This window comes from Halichoerus grypus, chromosome X (assembly GCF_964656455.1).
Source record: "Halichoerus grypus chromosome X, mHalGry1.hap1.1, whole genome shotgun sequence".
NCBI lineage: Eukaryota > Metazoa > Chordata > Mammalia > Carnivora > Phocidae > Halichoerus > Halichoerus grypus.
The window spans coordinates 7,289,833-7,315,183 of record NC_135727.1 but is presented as its reverse complement, the minus strand read 5'-3'; positions in this window follow the sequence as shown (position 1 = coordinate 7,315,183).

The following is a 25,351-nucleotide window of genomic DNA, read 5'->3' as shown; positions in this document are numbered from 1 at the left end:
GGGAGCCTGCTTCTCCCTCTGCCTCTACGCCTCCCGCTTGTGCTCTTGCTCTCAAATAAATAAATAAAATCTTAAAAAAAGGAGGGATAAAGAGTAATATTAGTAGGAAGTTATGTATTTTACGTGAAATAGTACAATATTAAACTCAAACTGTGAGAGGTTAGAAATATATATGGCAATTCCTAGAGCAACTAGTTAAAAATATAAAGAAATATAACCAAAAAACAATAGAAATAAAATTGAATGCTAAATTACATCATCTGAAATTTGGGAGGAAAAAATGAAAAGAGGAAAAATAGAGATGGCAAACATAAAAAAATAATAAAACAAAATACAGAAATAATTAAATGATAGGTTTTGAGTGTTCCAATTGAAAGGCAGAGATTATTTGATGTAAAAGCAGAAAACAACTATATCCTGTGTATAAGAGATGAATTTTAAATGCAAAGACACAGATAGATTGAAAGTAAATGAGTAGAAAAACATATGCCATGGAAACAGTAAGCATAAGAAGTCCAGAGTGACTATATTATTATCAGGTAAAATAGTGAAACAGGCCTTATGACAAAGAGTGTTACCAGAAATAAAGAAATTTTCATGATGATAAAAGAGAAATTCATCAGGAAGATCTAACAGTTATTGTGCTATGAACCTAATAACATAATTATTCTCAAAATAGATAAAGCAAAAATTGGCAGAATTAAAGGAAGAAATAAACATTACCAGAAGTGGACTAGATTTCAATATCTTTCAACAGTTGATAGAAATATTACACAAAAAATTATCAGTACATACAATACTTAACAACATTACCAACCACTTAACCTAATTGCTATGTATACATTATACCTAACAAGTACAGAATGCACATTCTTTGTATTCACATTATACATTCATCAAGAGGGACCATATGCTGGCTATAAAGCAAATATCAATAAATTTAATAGGATCAACACATTGCAGAGTATATTCTATGATGACAACAGAATTAAATTATTAATATTAAATTAATATTAAACAACATACATCTTAATAATTATGAGTCATCCAAGAAATCACAAAAAAATAGAAACCACTTTGAGTTGAATTTTAACAAAAATAACATATATCAAACTTTTTGGAATACAGCCAAAGTTGTGCTCAGTGCAGATACTTAGAAACTTAAATGCTTACACTGGAAAAGAAGAAATATCTAAAATCATTAAAGAATGTTCTATATTAAGAAGCTAATAAAAAAAAAGAGGAAAGTAAACCCAAAACAAGTAGGAAGAAATAATAAAGAACATAAATTAGCAAAATAGAAAATACACAAACAATGGCGAAAAGTAATAGAACCAAAATCTGGTACTTTAAAAAGGTCTACAAAATTGACAAACTCCATAGCTAGACTGATCAAGAAATAAAAAGAAAGGGCACAAATCATGAGTATCAGAAATAAAGGGGTCACTATCACTTTAGATAATCACTATGGATTTTAAGGGATCAAAACTAAAATGATTTTATAATATTATAAAAAATTGTATTCCAGAAAATAAAAGTGTTGGTGAATACACCAATTATCTGAAAAATCAAAATTCAGAAAATGACTTAAGAACAGAATATCAGAATGTATCTAGTGAAGAAATATAATTTGCTATCAAAAGGTTAACACAAACAAAATTCTAGACCCAGATGATTTCACTTGTGAATTCTACCAAACATTCAAGGAAGAATTCCTACATAAAACTTTTCAGAACATAGAAAAGAATAAAAACCAAAACATTTTATTAAACCAGCACAAGCCTGTCACCAAAACCAGACAAAGACATTGTTTTTGGCAAACCAGTGACCATCATGAACGTAGGCAGAAATAAAATCCAATAAAAATATAATAAAATATGACTAAATGTATTTTATCCCAGGAATGCAAGATGAGCTTAACATTCAACAGTTAATCAATGTAAATTAATTACATATAACAGAATAAAGGAGAACAATATGATCTTGTTAATAGATGCACCTATTCATGATTTAAAAGAAAACTCTCAGTAACATGAGGATGAGGACTTAACTCAATAAATAATGTCAATGAAAAACCAATAGCTAATATCTAACATCAAAATTAATGAAGAGAAACTGAATGATGTCTCCATAAAATTTGAATTGAGGCAAAGATGTCCACTTTTGCTACTTATATTCATAGACAAGAAAAAAGCCATGAAGATCAGAAAGGAGGAAGCAATTCAGGCCTTACTGCAGATGATATGATTGTTAACATAGAAAATTCCAAAGATACTACAGTTTCAACTGCTAGAAATAATAAGTGAACTTGTCAAGATTGCAAAATAATATAAACAAATCATTTGTATCTCATTATACCAGCAGCGAATATTTAGAAAATAAAGTTACTAAAAAATCATTTATAATAGCACCAAAAAATAAAATACTTACGAGTTACTCTAATAAAATATGTCCACAAACTCTACAATGAAAATTAAAACATTGCTGAAGGAATTATAGAACTCCTTAATAAATAGGGAGATTACCTCATTCATAAATATGAAGGCTCAATGTTGTTAAGATATCAATTCTCCCCAACTTTATCTGTAGATTCAATGCAATCCCAATCAAAATTCTGGGAGTTTTTTGTTTACTTTTTTGTATAAATTGACAAATTGATGCTAAAATTTATACAGATACAGATATATGAAGGACCTAGAAGAACTAAGGGTTTTTTTTTTAGAAGAAGGAACAAGTTGGAAATTCCCCCTACTAATTTTGACTTATTGTATAACTATGGTAATCAAAAGAGTTTGGTATTTGGAAAATAAAAGATGTACACAAATGGAATGGAATAGACAAACTAGAAGTAGACTTACACATATATGGCCAATTAATTTTTTACAAAGGTATGAAGGCAATTCACTGTGGATAGGAAAGTCTTTACAACAAATGATGCTCAGACAACCAGATGAATGTAAGGGAAAAAAACAATCTCAATCCAACATCAAGCCAAACACAAAAGTTAACATGAAGCTGTTCATAGACCTAAATGTAAAACAAACTACAAAATTTCTAGAAGAAAGCATAGAAAAAAATCTTTGGAATTTGAGTAGGCTGAGATTTCTTATATAGGACATTAAAAGCATAAGTCGAAAACAGAAAACTGAGAAATTGGACTTGATCAAACTGAACTTTCTGCTCATTGAAATACACTGTTAAACAAGAAGAAACTAAAGGCTACAGACTGAAAAAAAAAATTCAGGACATATTTGTCAAACAAAGAACTACTATACAAAATATATCAAGAAATTTTATAATACAGTAATTAGAAGAAAAACAATCCAATAAAAAAATAAGCAACGGACCTAAAGAAATACTTCATAAAAGAAGATCTATTAGTGAAAAAAGATATACAAATGAAAAGCACAGGAAAAGATGCTGAACAACATTATCATCAGTGACATGCAAAGCAAAAACCACAAGATACCACTGTATGAACATTATTAGAACACCCAAATTAAAAAGACTGATGACACTGAGTTTTGATGAAAATGTAGAGCAGCTTCAACTCTCACACCCAAATGTATGTGAAATAATACAACCACTTTACAAAACATGTACTTTGCACAAGATTCCCACAGTCCTATTTTTAAGTATTTACCCAAGATAAATGAAAATGTATGTCCACACAAATGTCTGTAGGTGAATATTTATAGTCACTTTATTCATAGTTGTCCCAAACTGGAAACATCTAAAAGATCCATCAAGTATTGAATGGATGATTCAACTGTGGTGTATTCATACAAGGGAATATATCTCAGTGGTATATTCATACAATGGAATATATCTCAGCAATAACAAGACATGAATTACTGGAAAGGGTAAAACTAAAGGATAGATCTGTGGTTCCCAGGGATTTGGAGTAAGAAAAAAAAAAAAGATTGACCAGAAAAAGGCACATGGGAACCTTTTCAGTTTGATAAAAATATTATATATTTTTTAAATCTTATTTTATTATGTTATGTTAATCACCATACATTACATCATTAGTTTTTGATGTAGTGTTCCATGATTCATTCTTTGCATATAACACCCAGTCCTCCATGCAGTATGTGCCCTCCTTAATACCCATCACCGGGCTAACCCATCCCCCCAACCCCTCCCCTCTAAAACCCTCAGTTTGTTTCTCAGAGTCCATAGTTTCTCATGGTTCATCTCCCCCTCCGATTTCCCCCCCTTCATTAGCGCTCACCATAGCACATACTCTTCCCTATGTCTATCACCCAGCCACCCCATCCCTCCCACCCCCACCACTCCAGCAACCCTCAGTTTGTTTCCTGAGATTAAGAATTCCTCATAGCAGTGAGATCATATGATACTTGTCTTTCTCTGGTTTTTATATATTAATTTTGTGATTAATCAACCTGCTAAATTTTCTTTGTCTAGCAGTTTTCAGTATAAATCAGAAGATTTATATTTTGAATTACCTAGTATATCTTCCCATCATCATCTGCACATGATGCTTATTCTCTGCTCTCTTTTCTTATGTTTACTTGTTATTTTATCCTCTTGTCTATTTGCTATTTGCATTTACTAGTACTTTTAGAAATTTCAGGAAAACAAGATAGTCAGCATCATTGCCTCATTTCTGATTTTAATGAGAATGTTTTCAGCATCTCACAAATGAGTGTGTTAAGGAAGCATCCATCTATTCCTATGTCACCAACAATGAAACAAATCTGAACTGACCTATTAATATGGTGAATTACATAAATATATTAATACTTTCCCAGTATTAAATAATCCCCACATTCTGAATAAATCTTGTTTAGCTGTGGTAAATTAATCTTTTAATGCACCACTGGATTCTCTTACTAATACTTTATTTAGGATTTATACATTAAAATCTTCTGGGATTTTCTTCTTGTCTGCTATTTTTGAGTCTCAGCATTTTGCCAATTTCCTAAAAAATAGGCAGCTCTCATTCTCTTTCTATGTTTTGTAACAGTTTAAGTAGTATCAAAACTATTAGACCTTTACATATTTGAAATAATTCACTATGAAATTAACTTGTAAAGGGAATAAATTTAAGGGAAAGGAGGTAGTTCTTGTGATAGATTCTGTCTCAGATTTTATGAAACTCTTCCCAATATTTTGGGCCTAGCTGAAAAGAAAATAGAAAATTTTAATTTATCATTTTAGTAATTTATTATTTTATAAATTTTTTATTTGTAAAATTTAATATTTATTTGCCAAATCCAAGGGCTTCTTTTCCACTGAAAGTAGGAGGAGACTAACGGAGTCAAATATATGCAATTAAAAATTAATTCATTTAACAAATATTTTTCGGTATTTCCTAGACATTGTGCTATATGCTAGAGACAAAGTGATTAGATATGACCACTGCCCTCATGAAGCTTAGAGTCTAGTAGAGGAGACAGTCATTTAACAAATATCTACACAAACAGATAATTACCAATTGCTAGAAATGTTGTAAATGAATGAAATAGGGTTATCTTAAGGAGAATCCTGGATTTGAGAAGCAAGTTTAGGATTAGGTAGTGAGGCTATTCCTAGGTGAGTAATTGACATTGAAGTTGAGATTTACAATTAAGAGTTTGGGAAACAAAAGTGGAGGAAAGAGTACTCCAGTCAGATGTTATGGCATGGGTAATGTCCTAAGTTGGGAAACAACTTGGTATTCTCAAGGAGCTGAAAGGAGTCAGAAAGATTCATCACAATGAAAAAGTACAAGGTTAAGAGTGGTATTAGATGAGGCTAGAGTTATAGGCAAGGGGAAAGCTTCACAGCTTTCCTCTCCCTGCCTGTGAACTAGGGTTCCTGATGTTTACTTCCAGACCTCTTCTCTGACCCTCGGCAGACAGTCAAGAGGTCAAAGAAGTCCACTCCAGGGAAGTGATATTTAAGCTGAGCACTCAAAATGAATAGAGTGTGTAATTCTTTGTTGCTTTGGAAGCTTCCAGTTAGTTGGAATAGTGCTTCTATTTTCTAAATCAAATGACTTTTCATGTTAGGAACCCGCGAGGGCAGCATCAAGTGCTTTCCAGGCCAAGAAAATGCTAAGAGGTGGAGTTGGATACTCATTCCCAGTGCTTAGGCCAGTACACCAATGCATTGGAGTTGGATCCCACAAACTACCCAACATTCTGCCCTCTCCTCTGGGCCTTGCTGCTCTGAAGTTGAGGCTGTCTCAGGGTTCTGCCTAGTATTACAAAGACTTATGGGCTGCATTGCTCTTCTCTCAATCTTTTACGTTCTGTACTGTACTCTGAAAAAAAATTATCAATGTTTCCTACTTATGAGGAATACCTTTATGTAGTTTATATACCTGATATTTTTTTCTCAATTTTATATTCTCTTTTAACAGATTGGAAGAGGAGAATAGTTAGGCATATTTATTCAGTTTGTTATTTTGAACTGAAAGTCTGAAGAGCATCAAATTTGAAAAGACATATCATAAAAGAAAAAAAGAGATCTGCTCTTGGTTCTCAGTTAAATAAGAGAAAGCATATATTCTCAGAAGCAAGATATAGAAATTGAGATGAAACAATAGATTAAGATGCACAGGACACTGGATGAGATAAGCAATAAACATGGGTTAATTGTAAATGCCATAAAAGAATTTAAAATTGCATAAGGTTTGGCATTAACCAATATTATCACTGTAAAAAACTGAATCAGTCATGTGGAAATAAGCTTGAGAAGCAAAAATGCAGAGGAATTGTACAGAGAAAATGACAAGAGGGAAGAAAATACAGAGGTGGGTGAAGATAGAGAAGGAAGCATCAACATATGGATAATTTGTTTTCCTGCAGAAAAGACCAGGATATAATTTATGGAATGAATTTGCATTATTTTTATAATAATAAAACAGTCAAAAGAAAGTATTTTAAGCAATGCAATAAACATGGAAGAAAACAAAAAAAGAGGAAGGGAGAGAGAAAAAGAAGACAAAAATAAGATATAGAAACTAGATTTTCAGTGAGACTCAGTATTAATACTCTATTAAAGCAAAACCTGTATTCTCAGGTTTTCAAATTATGCTCAGATTCTCAGTTTTCCCTAGTTGCCATATTTTTAAAACTAAGCTTACCGAATAGTGTTTGTTTCATTGGAAAATTATTAAAAGTATAATATATAGAAAAAATGATCATAGTTCTAATTTCTGTCCACTGTTTCTTTATATGTATATCTGTAAGTAGGTTGAGATCAACCTGCAAATACAATTTTGTATTCTGATTTTCAACTTTCTTCATTTTGCCATGTCATCAAAATTCTTCACAATGGCTTGCGAATTTTCCATTGTGTATATTTATCAAAAATTAAATATTCCCCTAATGCTTTGATTTAAAAGGAAAGATGATAACATTAGCTTCCTTTAAAATGAGCACCTACCTTAAGGCAGCAGTTGCTTTCTGCATAAGTAGAAGAGTTTCTGTTAAAAAGTACTCTGAAACAAATAATACATTATATATTTAAAAAACAAGAAGAAGATAGAAGGAAGGGAAAAATGAAGGGGGGGAATCGGAGGGGGAGACGAACCATGAGAGACTATGGACTCTGAGAAACAGACTGAGGGTTCTAGAGGGGAGGGGGTGGGGGGATGGGTTAGCCTGGTGATGGGTATTAAAGAGGGCACGTACTGAATGGAGCACTGGGTGTTATACGAAAACAATGAATCGTGGAACACTACATCAAAAACTAATGATGTAATGTATGGTGATTAACATAACATAATGATAAAAAAAAGAATAAATAAATGAATGAAGAAAAGGAAAAAAATACAATGGGAACATTTATACATAAGACTAATGATTAGAGGGAAATAAAATTCCATCAGCACGAATCAATGCTCATAGAGCTAAATGAGTAATGCATGTCAATCAAGGAGAATGGTCGTATAGCATTATTTCATTAATTTGAGTAATTTACATTATTATTCATTCAAATTGTGATTTACACCTAAAACTGTATCATGGGCTATAACATGAAGTGGTCCTTTGGTAGAACAGAACATCTAACATACAGAGCTGCAAGGGAAGTATTCCATATAAATTAAATAAACTAAAACATGGGGCATCTGGGTGGCTCAGTCAGTTGAGCTCTGGACTCTTGGTTTCTGCTCAGGTCATGATCTCAGGGTTTTGAGATCAGTCCTACCTCTGGCTGTGTGCTTGGGGGAGTCTGCTAGAGATTCTCCATGGTCCCTCTCCCTCTGCCCCTCCCCCTGCTCGCACACGCGCGCTCTTTCTCTCCCTCTCCTTCTCTCTCTCAAATAAATAATCTTTAAATAAGCTAAAACAGAAGCTAATTTAATTCTCAATAAAATAATTCCAAACCAAAAGTCAACATTTGTTTAACATCTAATAAATGAACGGAAACTCAGGAGTGCATGTGATAATTTTAACTAAAGATTTCCTTTGAAATCCAATTGTAACATTTTAATGGTGATAGTCAAAATAACTTAAACCTGACAATTTAAAATTTATCATTTTCTTCTCAAAATGGTATTGCGATTTAATAAGAGATCTAATATTACATCTTATCATAGGCACTATATTTACCAAATAGAACTAAGAGTCATCCATATATGTGGTTAGTGTCCCAGTACCACTGCTTACTATTCTATGATGTATGGAGAGTCACGTGAATATTCTGAGAAGATAGCATGTTATATATAAACTGTGGAGGCATGCACACCTATATTCTAATCCAACCTTATCAACTAACGAACTAGGAGATACCAGGAAAGTTCCTTAACCTCCAAGAGTCACATTTTCCTCATCAGGAAAATAGAAATAATAATTGTTAGATTAAGGGACTCATACTATACCTGGAACATAGTAGATGTGTATTATCAATGTTGGTCTCAGTTTCCTAATCTGTAATTAGCCACAATGAAAGGACTGAATAACAGTATAATAGCTAAAAAATGCTAATATATTTTAATACCATTGCCACAGAAAAGCACACATACATACACACACATACACACTTAGAAAAGCATGCACAAAAATCATGCTGTATAGAACAGTTAGTTTCTAGCTGAATAAACAGCTCTGAACATGCAACTGAACATAAGAAAGACAACTGAAATGCATTCATTGAGCCATTATCAGTTATCCTTGCCTGTTACATCCATTGCCTAGATATCTCCATGATGAATAGCCATGTTAAAGTAAATTATAGATTGAGAGAAGCAAAAAGACAGTTAGATATAGGCCTTCATTTATTTTCCATTCTGTTGCCTAGACATCTCCTCCTTGGAATTTCTAATGTAATATGACTTGCTATTGTCACATAGCCTTCCAAATGGGGGGAAGGGAAAACTAAAGAATGGCAAGCAACAATTGAGGTTCTATTGAAAAGTGAAAATAAAGGACTTTTTCTCTACTAAGTGGAAAACTTTTAAAACAAATACTGCTTAAGTCGAGATATGTCAACTCACACTCAATTTTGATTTTACAAATTCCAATTATTTAACACTTCATTAGAATTTATTTATTTTGGTTCATAGTAGCTTAGTCCAGATTTTTAACAACTGCACTCAATGTCTATGCATGTTGTACTGAATTTATAGGATATCCTCATTTTTACAAAAAAGCCACAGAAACATACCATGCTAATTATAACTTCAAAGTGCCTATAAATTTTACTTATGGTATATATAGTACATTTGTCCACACAATTTATTTGTAAAATACATTCTCCAAATGTTCAATTCTTTGATTATCCTATTGTCCATTTAATTTCAATAATCTTTACTGTGACCACATTGGTATTTGCCCATATCGTTCCCTCTGCTCAGAAATTTTTTTATTCATGGCTTAACCTGGCTATTTATTACATGTCCTTCAAACCTCAAATGACATGCCCCTCCCTTAGGAAAGATTTCAATGACCTCTCTGTAAATATCAATTCTTCATCATGTATTCTTCAATCTAATAACACTCATTGCAATGTCATAGAAATTTGTTTTATCATTTATTTAAAGTCTATTTCTAACACTAAGTAGTAAGTTCTATGAAGGTAGGAACACCGCCTGCTTTAGCTGAACTGTTGTATCCCCAGAGACTGACATAAGTATGGCATAGGGTTGGTAGGCATATGATAAATATTTGATAAATGAATGATAAATGAATGAATAAAATAGATATTAATGTCTGTTAATTCAGTTTCCCTGTCTGTAAAGTAGAAATAGTGATACCCACCTCATACAGGTTTTCTTATGATTGGTCTGGCTATAACAGATGTGAAAACATAGCAGAGCACCTGGTGGGTACCATGTGTTAAGTAAATGGCAGCACTCATCAACCTCCACTAGTGAAGTTCACAGCTGAGTATGTAAGGCAGGCAAGTAAACAGGCTATTGCAAGTATGAGAGAGTCAGAGGGGAAGTACAGAATAAGGAGCTATGGGAGCTTACCACAGACATACTTAATCTAGGTAGGGGTGGATCTCCCTAAGAAATGAATGAATGAATGGTAAATGAATAAATTAATAAAAGAATAAATGAAGACTATGAATACTAGGTACCATGCTAGGTTAGAGAAATAAAGATAGTCACAGTCCCTATACTAAAGAGATTATAGTTTATTGATCTTCTATATTGACATTTACTATACACGTTATTTTTAAAATATAATAACCAGTAGAAATATCTTCTAAATTAAATCTCACAAACCCTTTTATTTTTTTTTTTAAAATTGAGAAATACAGGGTTAATTTGGCTAGCTTATTTTGACAACACATTGCCACACAACTGACTTGTCTGATCTTCCACTCTTTTTGGTGTTGGGTAATCACAGGCTTTAACATACCCAGCATGTTGATAACTACATAATTCCTGGGAATTATAAAAAAATCACTTACCCCCAGAACATCCTTTTAAGGTACAAATTTAGAGAAAATTGCCTAGTCATGGATAGAAATTTGCCTCTATTATGGAGTGTTCATATCCTTTATCATTCTGACTAAAAACATTTGAAGTTTCAGAAGAGCAAACCAATAACCTTTCTTAGACTGCTGAGTACATTAAGCACAAGCCCTTGCACGTAGTGCTTGATATATAACATACAGCATTTGTTTATTTTAGTTAATTAGATCAATATGCATTTGTTAGATTAGAAAAAATGAACTTCTTTGTTAACTCTCAATTTCCATGGAATATTTTATTATTGTTAAAAAGGAGACAGCAAGCCCCAAATGGATCACTTATGCTAAACCCCATGCCAGCAAACCCAGACTTTTGATACCTAATCAAAATGTAGTTTCAACCCCTCAGGAATGTAACCTTTAACCAGTTACCCTGGAATTACCTGGTTAGCACTAGTGAGGTAATCCACCCAACAGGCCCTTCTGTTCCCCTTAGAAAACAACGCATTCTTTGCTAATATTTTCCTTTTTCCACCCCCCTTTATGCCTTTAAAAACTTTTTTACAGCTTGGTGGAGCTCCTTTCTATTGCTAGATGGGATGCTGCCCAATTCATCAATTAGTGAATAAAGCTGATTTGATTTTCAAATTTACTCAATTGAATTTTTAACACCGTAGGAAGTTGGCATTAAGATATTTAGATGCTTTTGGTAAAGGGAAGAAGAATGTACTTACCTATATATTTGAACTTGCTTCATTTGGATATTATTTAATACCAGCATATCCTGTTCAGCAACACAAGAAATCCATCTGTTATGTTACCATTAGATAGAAGCTCATTTGAAGTTATTTCTGCAACTGCTGATTCTATCAAAGGTGCAAACTTTTACCTCTGCCATTAAAACTGATTCTTAGAGGGGTAGGGCAAGGGGATGCCCTTTTTATCTTGACCTATTTTATGAAGAAGAGTTATTTTTTAACCTATGGGAAAACATCAGAATGATTATTATGACTGTAGTTATTATTAATACTATATTCTTAAAACTGAGGTACCACTAAATGTGCATAATCACTAATTCACCACAACTCCTTCAGAAATATAGCAAGAATATTCCCACTCCTTACCCCATCTCTTTCCCCAACCCAGGTAATATATCAAAATTAGAAACTTACTTAAATTAATATAAAGCAAACATCCATAATTCACATTAGATGTTTTAGCATGAAATTAGGTGATTCCAGAATTATACCACATTAGATTAACACTGAAAAATGATGAATGTTGAAATCCCACTCAACAAAATCTCTTAGCTAAAGAGAAAAAAATTGGCCTGAGAGTAGGTATATATCTTTAAACCTGTATATTATTATTAGCCATGAAGTAATATAATATAATCAATGTGCATCATTTAGTCACTATTCAAATGTAAATACACACCCCGGTTTCCTGGAAATATGGATGAAATGAAACATTACTGCACTTAAAATGGAACACCAACTATAATCACGTACTAGTAAAATATATATTTTTAAAAATGCATTTGTAGATTTTTTTTTTTTAAATCTGAAAAAAACCTCCAAGTCCAGATGGATTCACTGGTGAATTCTACCAAACATTTAAATAAGAAATAATACCAATTTGATACAAATTCTTCCAGAAAATTCAAACAAAGGGTATACTTCCCAAATCATTCTATGAAACTAGTATTACTGTGATACCAAAATTTTTTTTTTAAACTTTACAGGTTTTCCTCAACTTACAGTGGTTTGACTTACAATAGTTCAACTGTACAATGGCATGAAAGCACTACATGTTCAGTAAAAACTGTACTTGGAATTTTGAATTTGGATCTTTTCCTGAGCTAGTGATAAGGATGTCTATTCCTTTCACTTCTACTTAAGATTTTTCCGGTAGTTCTATACAGTTTAGTAAGAAAATACAAAATTAAGGACATCCAGCTTGGAAAAGAAGCAAAACTATCTTTAATTACAGATGACATAATGATATGTATGACAATCCTATAGATGCTTCAAAAGTGCTATTAGAACCAATTAGTGAATTGAACAATTTTTCAAGATAATCAATATATAAACATACTAATACATGACCAATATACCACATTTTATATAGTCAGTATATAACCACAATTGATCAGTATATAGTCAATATCAATCTATATAAAATCAATATGCAAAAGTCAGTTTTATCTCAGAGGTTGAATTTTTAAAATTACTATTTATAACAGCATCAAAAATATGAAATACACAGAGATAAATTTCACTAAAGATATAGAAGTCTTGCACATTTAAAACTATAACACACTGCCAAGAGAAATTAAAGAAGACCCAAATAAATGAAGCAATATAACATAATCATGGATTGGAATACTCAAAATTGCTAATGTGTCAATTCTCCCCCAAACTGATCCAACAATTCATCGTAAAAATCCTAGCAGTCAAAATCCTAGCACTGTTTTTATAGAAATTAATAAGGTAAATCTAAAATTCATGTACAAAAGGTCTAGTGAAGCAAAATTTTGGAAAAGAGGAACAAAGTTGGGGGACTTATACTATATGATCTAAAGTCTTATACATCTATTATAATCAAGACACTGTGACATTGGCATAAAGTTAGATATACCGATGCAACAAACAAAAAAGAAAGTACAGAAATAGACTCATACATAAACTATCAGTTGACTTGGGTGCCTGGGTGGCTTAGTCGGTTAAGCGCTTAAATGTCTGCCTTCAGCTCAGGTCATGATCCCGCAGTCCCGGGATTGAGCCCCACTTTGGGCTCCCTGCTCAGCAGAGAGTCTGCTTCTCCCTCTGCCCCTCACCAGGCTCGTGGCTCTCTTTTGTGTGTGCGCGCTCTCTCACTCAAATAAATAAATAAAATCTTAAAAAAACCTATCAGTTGACTTTTGATAAAGATACTAAGGCAATTCTATGGAGAAAAGATCTTTTCAACAAATGATGCTGAAATAATTGCATAGCCATATGCTGAAAGAAATGAACTTCTACACTTCACATCACATACAAAAAAAAATCTCAAAATGGATCATTGATTTAAATGTAAGAGCTGAAACTACAACTTCTATAAGAAACAGGAAAAAAATCTTAAGGCACTTGGGTTTGGCAAAGATTTCTACAACATGACACAATATTCTAAAAAGATTTTTTAAAGTAATTGGACTTCATCAAAATTAAATAGTTTGGCTCTTCAAAAAACACTAAGAAATGAAAAAGCAAGCTCTATAGTAAGAGAAAATACTTGCAAAACTGATATCCAAAAGTTTGCATTTAGAATCTATAAAGAACTATTAAGATTAATAATAAAACAAAGAACTTGATAAAGTATGGACAAAAGAGGTAAAAAAACACTTTACCAAAGAAGACATAAAAATGGCAAATAAATACATAAAAATCCCTAAAATTAGAGAAACCATAACAAGTACTTACAAGGATGAGTAGCAACTGAAACTGTTGTATACTATTGATGAAGATTTAAAATGGCACAACCACCTTGGAAAACAATTTGTTTTTTCTCTTAAAAAGTTCAATATATATCTGTTATATGATCTATTCATTCCACTCCTAGGTATTTACCCAAGAGAAATGAAGTCATGGGTCTTTAAAAAGACTTGTTTAAAATTTTTGATTATCTGCTATATTCATGGCAGCCAAAAATTGGAAACATCATAAATGTCTATCAACAGGTGAATAGATAAATACCTTATGGTATAGCCATACAACAGAAAGTTACTCAGTAGAAAAAAAAGATGAATGCAAATATGGATGAATCTCAACATCTTCATGCTAAGTAAAAAGATCCAAACAAAAAGGAGTACATACTTGATTACATTTATATAAGTTCCTAGAAAAGAAATAAAAACTAATCTCTATTGTCAAAAAGCAGATCAGGGGTTACCTGAGGAAGGGGAGGGGTGGGAGATGATGGTAGGGAAGGGTTATAAAGTGGCACGAGAAAACTTTTAGTGGTGAAGTATATGCTCATTATCTTTATTGTGGCAATTGTGTGTGTGTGTGTGTGTGTGTGTGAAAATGTATCATATTATGTACTCTATGAGCAGTTTATTACAGGCCAGCTATACTTAATAAAACGTAGAAAGTAATAAACAATAGACTTCATTACACACAGTCTAATAAAAGAGAGAGAAATTAACAAAATTTCACTTACAGGCTATTAACTTCAGTCATGTCATCTTTTCTGAACCCATTTTCCCAACCTTTAAAATGGGGAAAATAACAGTGCATCTCCATATCGTTAGGTGTAAAAATGAGCTAAAGCATGTAAAAAGCCGATCCCTATGTCAGTTACATAAGACACACTCGATAAATGCTATTATTAATTTTAATATGGCAAACATACATAGGGGTCTGAAAACACAAAGTGCCAAGCTGAAACTGATTCTATAGCTGCTCTAGACTTATAAGAAATGTGGATATTAATGGCCATGCAAGAACAGACTACCAACACTTACACATCTACAGGTGAGAAATAAGAGCTGAGATCCCTGCTTAAAGCCCAGATTCTCTAAGTAATAGACGGCTCACCTGTGGCAAAAATAACAAAAAAGAAACCTTTCTGTCTTTTTATGGTATTTGAATAGGAAATTCTTCCAAGGTTTGGGAAACTCTAAGCTAACAATTAACTTAAAGGAGTCAAGATTAGTTTTTGTTTTGACCCTAGGGTAATTAGTAGAAGCAAATGCAAATTCTGCACAAATGGAAACATCCTCAAGCCAACACTCTTGGGATTTCTACAACTCCCTGCTAAACTATAAGCTCACACTCATACTTACAAAATACATGTATAATCAAGCTACCATAAGCAGGAATCAGAAAACAAACAGCCAAATTAGTAAGATAAAACTGCTTGAAAAAAAAAATAAAAAGGAATAAAACACAGAAAGGAAAGATATATATCTTTGAAAATAAAAACACAAGTCCTCATGGACTGGTTACCCAAATAAACAAATCAAAGATGGACGAAGGCAGATTAGAAATTACAAAGAATGTCCACTCATTCTTATCAGCAGAAAAACATGCTATGATATCTTCTGTATTACGAGATAAAACAAAATAAGCAAAAACAACAACAAATTCCCATTGGTCTTAACTGCTTTTGCCTTTGCTCCCCTGCAGGGTTTCTTCCACAAGACATCAAGGGTAATCCTTCTAAAAAGTACATCAGGTCATATCAATCCCCTACTTAATACCTTCCAATGCCTTCTCATTTTATTCAGAGAAAGGCCATACTCTAGCAGGGCCCTGCTCTCTTTGCTACTCCTCTAGCCTCATGTCATACCATTTTCCTCTTGCTTGCTCTTCTCCAGCTCCACTGATCTCTTTGCCATCTATTCCTGGATAATGTCAAACACACTCTCATCTCACTGGCCTATATTGTCACTCACTGTTCCCTCTGCCTGAAATAGTCTTCACTTTCTACAGGTCTCTGAGAGTTACTTTTTAAAGGGAGGCCTTCTCTGACCACTCTATGTAATATAGTACACATACATATACCATAGTCCTTCATGTTACTCACATACTGCTTTAAGTTTTTCATAACAATTTTCACCTTCCATCATATTAAATTTTTAATTTTACTTTTCCATGTAGATATTAAAAAATACTAAAAATTCATATAAGAAAATTATAAACAAGTGGTATAATATTTAATGTAATTGCCATTCAAATCAAGAAATAGAACCTTGCCAGTATCCCAGAAGACTTCATCTATCTCTTACAAATCATAAGCCCATCCATCTTCCCTAAGGTAAAAAGTACATTGATGTTTTATAAAAACCTATGTTTGGCTTTTATTTAGCTTTTTCACATGAATATGTATCCATAAATAATATTGTGATTTTGTTTGTTTGATCTTTTATAATCTAATCATACTCTATGTATTCATTTGTGTCTGGTTTTTACTCTTTCAACATTATTCTAAAGAATTATCCAAATTGTTGTAGCAGGAGGGGAAGAATGAAGGGGGGGAAATCGGAGGGGGAGAAGAACCATGAGAGACGATGGACTCTGAAAAACAAACTGAGGGTTCTAGAGGGGAGGGGGTTGGGAGGATGGGTTAGCCTGGTGATGGGTATTGAGGAGGGCACGTTCTGCACGGAGCACTGGGTGTTATGCACAAACAATGAATCATGGAACACTATATCTAAAACTAATGATGTAATGTATGGGGATTAACATAACAATAAAAAAATTAAAAAAAAAAAAAGAATTATCCAAATTGTTGCATGTAGCTCTAAGTCATTCATTAGTATTGCCGTATATGATTTCATTATATAGATATACTAAAGTTTATTGATTCATCTACACTTTATGAACATTTGTGTTATGTCCAGTCTGTAGCTATAATAAATGATGCACCTATGCACATTCTTATGTATGTATCTGATGCATATATGTCCACATTTCTCTAGGGTGTGAAATTTCAAGGCTTTTGATACACATATTTTCAGTTTTACTGGATAATAGAAACTGGTTTTCAATGTGGTTATACCAGTTTTACACTCCCATATGCCATGTATGAGTATCCCCATCATTGTATATTTTCACTAGTGTTAGATACTGTGTGGTCTTTATTAAGAAAGCAGATTTGAAACAAGAGTTAAGAAGGTTAATCTAAAGAATATATATGACTGTATCCCAAATATATTAGAGAAAACATATAGAGCATATACAATAATTAACGAGGCAAAAGGCCATAAAGTAAGTCCCAATAAATTTCAAAGGATCACTATGTAGACAAGGTTCTTTTATCACACTGTAATTGAGTTAAAGGTCAAGGGATAAAAGGATTAATAAAAGAGACTAAAAATTAGGGAACTTTTAAATATGCTTTTAAATACCTCATGGGTCAAAGAAGAAACCATAATGGAAATAGGAAAACTTTAGATCTTAATGAAAATACTACACATCAAATGAAAATGATAAATTCAAAACTTGTGGGATGTAGTGAAGCCAAAGCAAACATCCAGAGAGAAAACATGGCCTTAAGTAATTATGTGAGGAAAGATATGCTGAAAATTCATGAGCCAATTACCTAACTTAAGAGTTATAAAATATCAGTCAAGTGAACTCAAAGAGAATGAAAGAAAACAAAGACAAGGATAAAAATAATGAAATAGAAAATAATGAAATAGAAAATAATGATAAAATAGGAACAACAAAGTCAACATCTACTTCTTTGGCAGGAATAATGAAATAGATAAATTTCTGTGAGAACAAAACAATATCAAAAATGTAAAGTACACATAACTAAAAATATAGCAGTTATTGATAAAATGATCAGATATTATAATTAACTCTAGGCCTATAACTGTCAAAGCTTAAACAAATGAGCAGTTTCTTTGAAAAATATCAACACAGTTACACACACACACACAGAGACTCAGGTAGTTATACAGGTATAATCTACAGATACTCAAAGAACGTATGTAACATATATAATTTTTATGGAGAATCAAAAAAGAGGGAACAATTTAATCTGGGTAGCATAAACTTAATACCAAAACCTGCCAAGGACATCAGCAGAAAGAAAAATCAGAAGTCAGTCTCTCAAACATAGGAGCAAAATTCTTAACCAAAAATAAAATAAAATTAATTTGCATCCTAAGAGATCCTAAGAGTGCAAGAATAGTTTTAACATTAGAAAATCAGTTGACAGATAAATGGAAAAAAGCCAAATGATTGCACCAACTTAAACGAGCTAAGATTTGGGGCACCTGGGTGGCTCAGTGGTTAAGCATCTGCTTTCGCTCAGGTCATGATCCCAGAGTCCTGGGATCAAGCCCCGCATCGGGCTCCCTGCTGGGCGGGAAGCCTGCTTCTCCCTCTCCCACTCCCCCCTGCTTGTGTTCCCTCTCTTGCTGTGTCTCTCTCTGTCAAATAAATAAATAAAATCTTTTTTAAAAAAAGCTAAGATTCTTACTTCATACCAGCTGCTTTACCATCTGAATCCATAATGTGGCTCCATCATTAATATTAAATCTTTCCTAATTACTGATGTTATTTAACATTATTGTAATTATTTAGTTATTACTGTCAATTAGTAGTATAAAATTAATAGTTCACAAGTTAGTGGATTGAAATTTTACGAATAATACCTTAGTCTCATTGATAAAACCAATCAATGTTTGCCTTGTGAGCTACAAAAGCACATAATGGTATCAAATCCTTCATTTTCTTGTTGATGAAATAATATTTTCTGCAGAATATCAAATTCTTAGTGATAAAAGTATTTTTTCATTCTTGGGTTGAAAAGGGACTTAGAAAAAAAGGAACATCTTTAAAAATATAAACTTATGTCTCCAAGTAAAATACACTTGCTAAAGTTAACACATATTTCCCAGAAAACAGCACAGTTTACAAAGAACCAGCCACCTGTTACTCTGTTGTCATCAACTGTTCTCTCCCTTCCTGCTCAAAAGTCTGGGCTTTCACTTTATATAAAATTACATTAAACTACATAGTGTTATGTAAATAATATAATTTTTTGGTATCTGTGAATATTATAAAAAATGGATTTTGTTCTTTGAGCTGGAATTACAGATTCTTGGCTCAAATAAGAAAAAAAATAATTTCTTTTCAAGCCAATCTTCTAGTAGATAATATCATCTTTATAACCAAGACTCTGTTTCACTGGGCTGTTGAAGTTTTATCTAAAAGATGTTCCATGCTGGTTTTGTCATAATGGTCACTTACCCTGAAAGAATTTTTAGATTTCAGCTCTGTACATAGCCTGGGAACAGACAGATTGTAATACCTTTTCCTGAGATTGGGAATGAGTATTAGAACTAGAGAAGCAGGTTAGGAGGATAAGTTACCTTTCTCATATAGGATTTGATTTTCTTTAACTTGAACCAAACTCAACAAACCAGAATGTGTGTATATTGCTGATGTCAGAAGACAAGGCCAATAATTATGATAAAAGCTTTTGATGTGACTATAGTAAAAGGCACATGATTTGGGCCTGTCTGGGAAATGGAATTCTCTTCTACAATAAAATACAATAGAGCTTAATATTTAAATTATAATTTCCTTATGTCACAAATCAAAACCATGAATAAAAATGCCTCCAGTGACCTGAGAAAAGAGGTAACTAAATATTACTATCTTATATATAAATGGCACTTAAAAGCTAAAAAATATTTCCTTCCCAAGAAATCCCCATTTCACATAGGAGAAAATGAATGTTCAGTAACATAATTGAAATAATACAATTAGTATTACTCTAATGACTAGTTAACATTTTTTTTTAATTTTATTTATTAGCGAGAGAGCAAGGACAAGAAAGAGAGCACAAGTGGAGGGAAGGAACAGAGGCAGAGGGAGAAGCAGATTCCCTGCTGAGCAGGGAGCCCGATGCGGGACTTGATCCCAGGACCCTGGGACCATGACCCAAGCTAAAGTCAGACACTTAACAGACTGAGCCACCCAGGTGCCCCTAACATTTATTAAGTGAGTCCTTACTCTGTGCCAGGTAAATATCCATAAACACCTGCACATGGCAGCTACTAGGTTGGTTTGCGACAGTTCCATAGATTTGATCAGTAAGGAGACATCAAGTAGAAATAGATCCACTTTATTACTTACATAAGGAGCAAAAACAAAATCAGCATGGTGTCACCTTCACATGTCCCTGGACTCTCAAGATGACACTGAATCAGAGGAGCCAGATGACAAATGCCTCAAGTGGTGGTTCACTATGTCATAGAGGAGCCGAAGAGTTTTGTAGATTTACACAGAAGCTTGAAGCAGAGCAAAGTTGGAAAGTCTTGTGCCATCTTAGAACCAGAGAGAATGATCAACTGCCTTATAGAAGCCTTCTGCAAGATAGGGAGGCTCCCACAAGATAGGGAGGCGGATGAGAAAAGATTTGTGACAGTCTTCACAAGACTCCCATCTTGCCATATTCCTGGGAGAGTCACAGAGTGTTCTGCCAAGATTCAGAGCAAACTGTGGTCAAGCCTTGCCTACATGGCCCATGTGGACACATGCAAGGTCGCCAGGAGCTAGGGTTGAGCCATTCCTCTACACGTGCATTACCTAATTTAATCCTCAGAAAAAGATAATATAATTATCTCTCTTTTACCAATAAAGGCCCCAAGACCTAAAATGGTTAAATACTTGTATGTCCAAGGGCACAGTTTATGACTTTGGATTTGGGGGGCTATAAGTAACAGAATACCCAATTTAGAGAGGCTTAAACAATGGAAGATTTTTTAAAGAAGATTTTATTTATTTATTTGAGAGAGTGAGAGAGAGAGAGAGAGAGAGAGAGCATGAGCGCGGGGAGGAGCAGAGGGAGAAGGAGAAGCAGACTTCCCACTGAGCAGGGAGCCCCAATGCGAGGCTTAATCCTGGGACTCCAGGATCATGACCTGAGCCAAAGCCAGACACTTAACCGACTGAGCCACCCAGGCGCCCCAACAATGAAAGCATTTAATCTTCTCACCAAGAGTTCTGAGAGTTGGTGATTCCAGAGTCAGTCTGGCAGCTCTATTATGTCATTAGGAACCCATATTCTTACCATAATTCTACTCTGTCCCCTTTACTGTGTGAGTTTTTTTGTCCTCAGGCTTGTCACTTCATAGTCACAAGATAGCTGTAGCTCCAAATATCCTATCACGGCAGGACAGCGATCAAAGCAGAAGGAAGAAAGGTGCTGCCTCAACGAAGTCAGACTTCTACTAGCAAGGGAGGAAGGGGGAAATGGTCAGCAGGGTAGCAACCAACGACCAATGTCTGCCACAGAAAACTAATCAGTACTAGAATTAAAACTAGACAAGGAACTCATATTTTTGGAATTTAAGTCCACCACTGCCAAAGATAACATTTGTTTCCTACATGCCTGTTTGCAAGAGGAAAATCTGATTTCTTCTATCACTCGATGAATGGATAAAACAGATTTTATTATCAATACACCTCAGCTTGTAGGTAAATCTCTTAGGCTTATCCCTGTCTAAATCTGCCAAGAACAAAATAGATGCCCTTGGGCTATATTGGGAAGTTCCAGTGTTTTCAGTAAGTGATCAGGATCAGGCTTTTCTTTTGCATAAAATGTCAGTGGTCATGGCCGCATGGCTTCTTGTTGAAGGTGGAACGTGATTAGATATAGTGTGTTTACCTCTGGACAAACTCTTTTAAGACAGTGTTTGCAAACTTTTTCTGTAAAGGGCCAGTCAGTCAGTATTTGAGGCTTTCTGGGCCACATACAAGCTGTCACAGCTATTCAAATCTGTGAAAGCAGCCATAGACAACACACAGACAAATGAGTACAGCTGTTTTAATAAAACAGACAGTGGGCTGGATTTGTCCCACAGGCCATAGGTACCAACCCCTGCTTAAAGAGATCAGGAACAAATCACTGCGTTCCCTTCCTGCTGGCCAGAATGAGAAGCGATGTTCCAAAAACTAGAATCCATCGGCCTGGATTCGTCAGTGAGGATGATGTGGAGCTGAACACCCGGGAAACACAGGATGGATGTGTAGTAGGACCAAGAAATAAATTTTGTTGAAGTCACTGAGATCTTTAAGTTGTTTGTTACCATAGCATGACCTAGCCCATCTTGACTAACACAACATGTTTATTTCTTATTTAATTAATTGAATTATATTTTCTCAGTAATAAGGAGCACACAATACAGAATGGAATTTTTAATAGTGAGAGAAATATGAAAGCTTCTTAAGTTGCCTACATCCAACATTAAATGTTTGTCAGTCCTGTAAATGGATGTGATTCATTAGTGTTTTGGTCTGACCCACTTTTTCCATTTTATTGGCAGATTCCTTTTTGACTACATGACTCACATGTATATCATCTATTATTTATCAATTTATGGGTAGGTACACAAATCTCTCTGACCACAGAGCCCATCTGTAAAGAAGGGAATGTTGAAGAGACAAATGAAATCATATTACTGAGAAAAGCAGGAAGGGGTCGCAAGCAGAGCTTAGGCGGAGGCATTAGCTTTGAATTGGAGAAAGAACCCCACTGAGACCAGGGAGAAAGCAGTAAAACCCAGCAATAAGTACAGTTGATGTTGGAAACTTTAGATTAGCAATCATATTAGCATATATTATTCATAACATTCTCTACTTTTCTGTAATCTTCACAATAACTCTGCAAATTAAGTAGTATCCTCGTAAATGTCCTTCAAGTTAAGGATGGTATATCTCAGAGGGCTTAAGTAACTTACCTAAGGTAATATGACTAATAAATGGCAGAATGAAGTTTTAAACTTGAGGATTCTTAATTCTAAAATATGGGTGTTATACGCAACTAATGAAGCATTGAACACTACAACAGAAACTTATGATGTACTATATGCTGGCTAACTGAACATAATAAAAAATAAATTAATTAAAAAATCAAATAAAATCCGGGTCATGAAATCACTCAATAGTAAGCTTCTTGAGGACAAGGACAGTGTTTTATTCCATACTTTACACCACTGGTTCTCAAACAGGGGATCATTCTGTGCCTCAGGGGTCATTTAGCAAAAGGTAGAGACATTTTTTTTTTTTTTTTTTTGACAGAGACACAGCGAGAGAGGGAACACAAGCAGGGGGAGGGGGAGAGGGAGAAGCAGGCTTCCCGCAGAGCAGGGAGCCTGATGCGGGACTCGATCCCAGGACCCTGGGATCATGACCTGAGCCAAAGGCAGACGCTTAACCGACTGAGCCACCCACGCGCCCCAAAGGTAGAGACATTTTGGGTTGTCAACAACTGGGAAGACCATGTACGCTGCCTAGTATCCTATAGTGCACAGGGAAGTCCCCCCAACAAGGAAAACAAAAATCTCAGCCCAAAAGGTCAGTAGTGTGGAGACTGAGAAACCCTGCTCTATACCTCATCTCCCTTTGCATCAGTCCTTACAAACGTAGGTGCTGATTGTTGAACTGAAAATGGCGGCTTCTGTTTCACAGAATAATTTTTAAGTACTGAAAAAATTGAGAACTGCCTTTCCGCTAGATTTACCAAAATGTGAGTCTTCAGATACTACCATCATTGGATAACATCCAGTTTTTCGGGTAGTACATAAACAAACCAAACAACTTGCCCCGACTCCCATAAATCACAGTAGGGGCAGATGTTTTATTTACCATTCCCTGCCAATGTTCTCCAGGCACTTTCGTATTCAGACTATTAAGCATTTTAAGACAATTAAAATATTTAAATGCAGCCACAGACAAGTATTTTTAAATTTAGTTTTAAACGTTCTCACAGACCGAGTATTCTGAATACCAATAGCTTGTTGATGCTGCAGCAGATCCCCATAGATGCAATGTATTCTGACCCTTGCTGACACATGATTATAATTAGCAAACACTGGGGAATCAGTTCATTCGCACATCAGTAAATACCTATGAACTTACAGAGATCAAAAGAGAAAATGTCAGGAGTAGCTGTGATAAAAAAGGACTCCATAGGCAATGAGATAAACCTGACCCAGAAGCTAATATAAACAAGGTGTGTTGAAAATTCTGAACAGCTAAGATCTGGCTACTTCAAGGCTCTCCCTTCCTATTCCTTCTACCATATCCACATCCATCTCTTCCATATCCATCTACCATAGTGTGGCTTGACAGATGGGATTGTCCTGTCCTAAAATTCAAAAGTGACTATGTCACTTATTTGTGCAATGTTCTGCCTATGTAATAAAATACAAACTCAGGCCACTAACAATCTGACTTTTTCCTACTTCCCTTAGCCCACTTTATGCTTTAGTCAAAACTACTCATTTTCCATCTATAAACCATGCCTCCTTTCCTGACTATTTCCTTTACCTAGCATACTTTTCTGTCTTCAACCAGGTTTTTCTCAGTAAGTACCTATCCAACATCCCAGGCTTTGGCACTCTTAATATCGATGAATCCATTAGAGAAAAGTGCTGTACTATTTGTCCTTGTTAATGGTGACCTTAACAGACTGACACATAGGAGGCACTCAGGAACTGAATTTTTAAATATGTAAACAAAGTAATGAACTATAGAAGAGAATAGAACCATTCATGGACAAATAACAGTGTATCATGAGCCAAGGAGTAGGATTTAATCAATTCTGGGCATTTGAGGTCCATAAGATAAAGATAAAAAGAATGAAGAAAAGAAAGACATTTCCCCATTGTTTTAGCTATTGGAAGGTCATGAAAACTGCCTTCAGGGAAAAACAGAATGAAATCAGTGTTTCTGAGATGCAATTCATTGCATAAAGAGGCAGTGGACTGGGAGATACTGAATTAAAGGATAGGGGATGAATTTGAGAGGCACTCAATGAAAAACAGACCTTAAATTTATAGCCTGATTAGAGAGGAACTAGATATGAGCTTCTAAAGTTAAACATTTTTATTAGACATCAAGTGCTTTTTTCAGCAAAAAGAAATTAAAATCAATAGTAAGGATTATCTTAAGCATTTTTCCCTCAA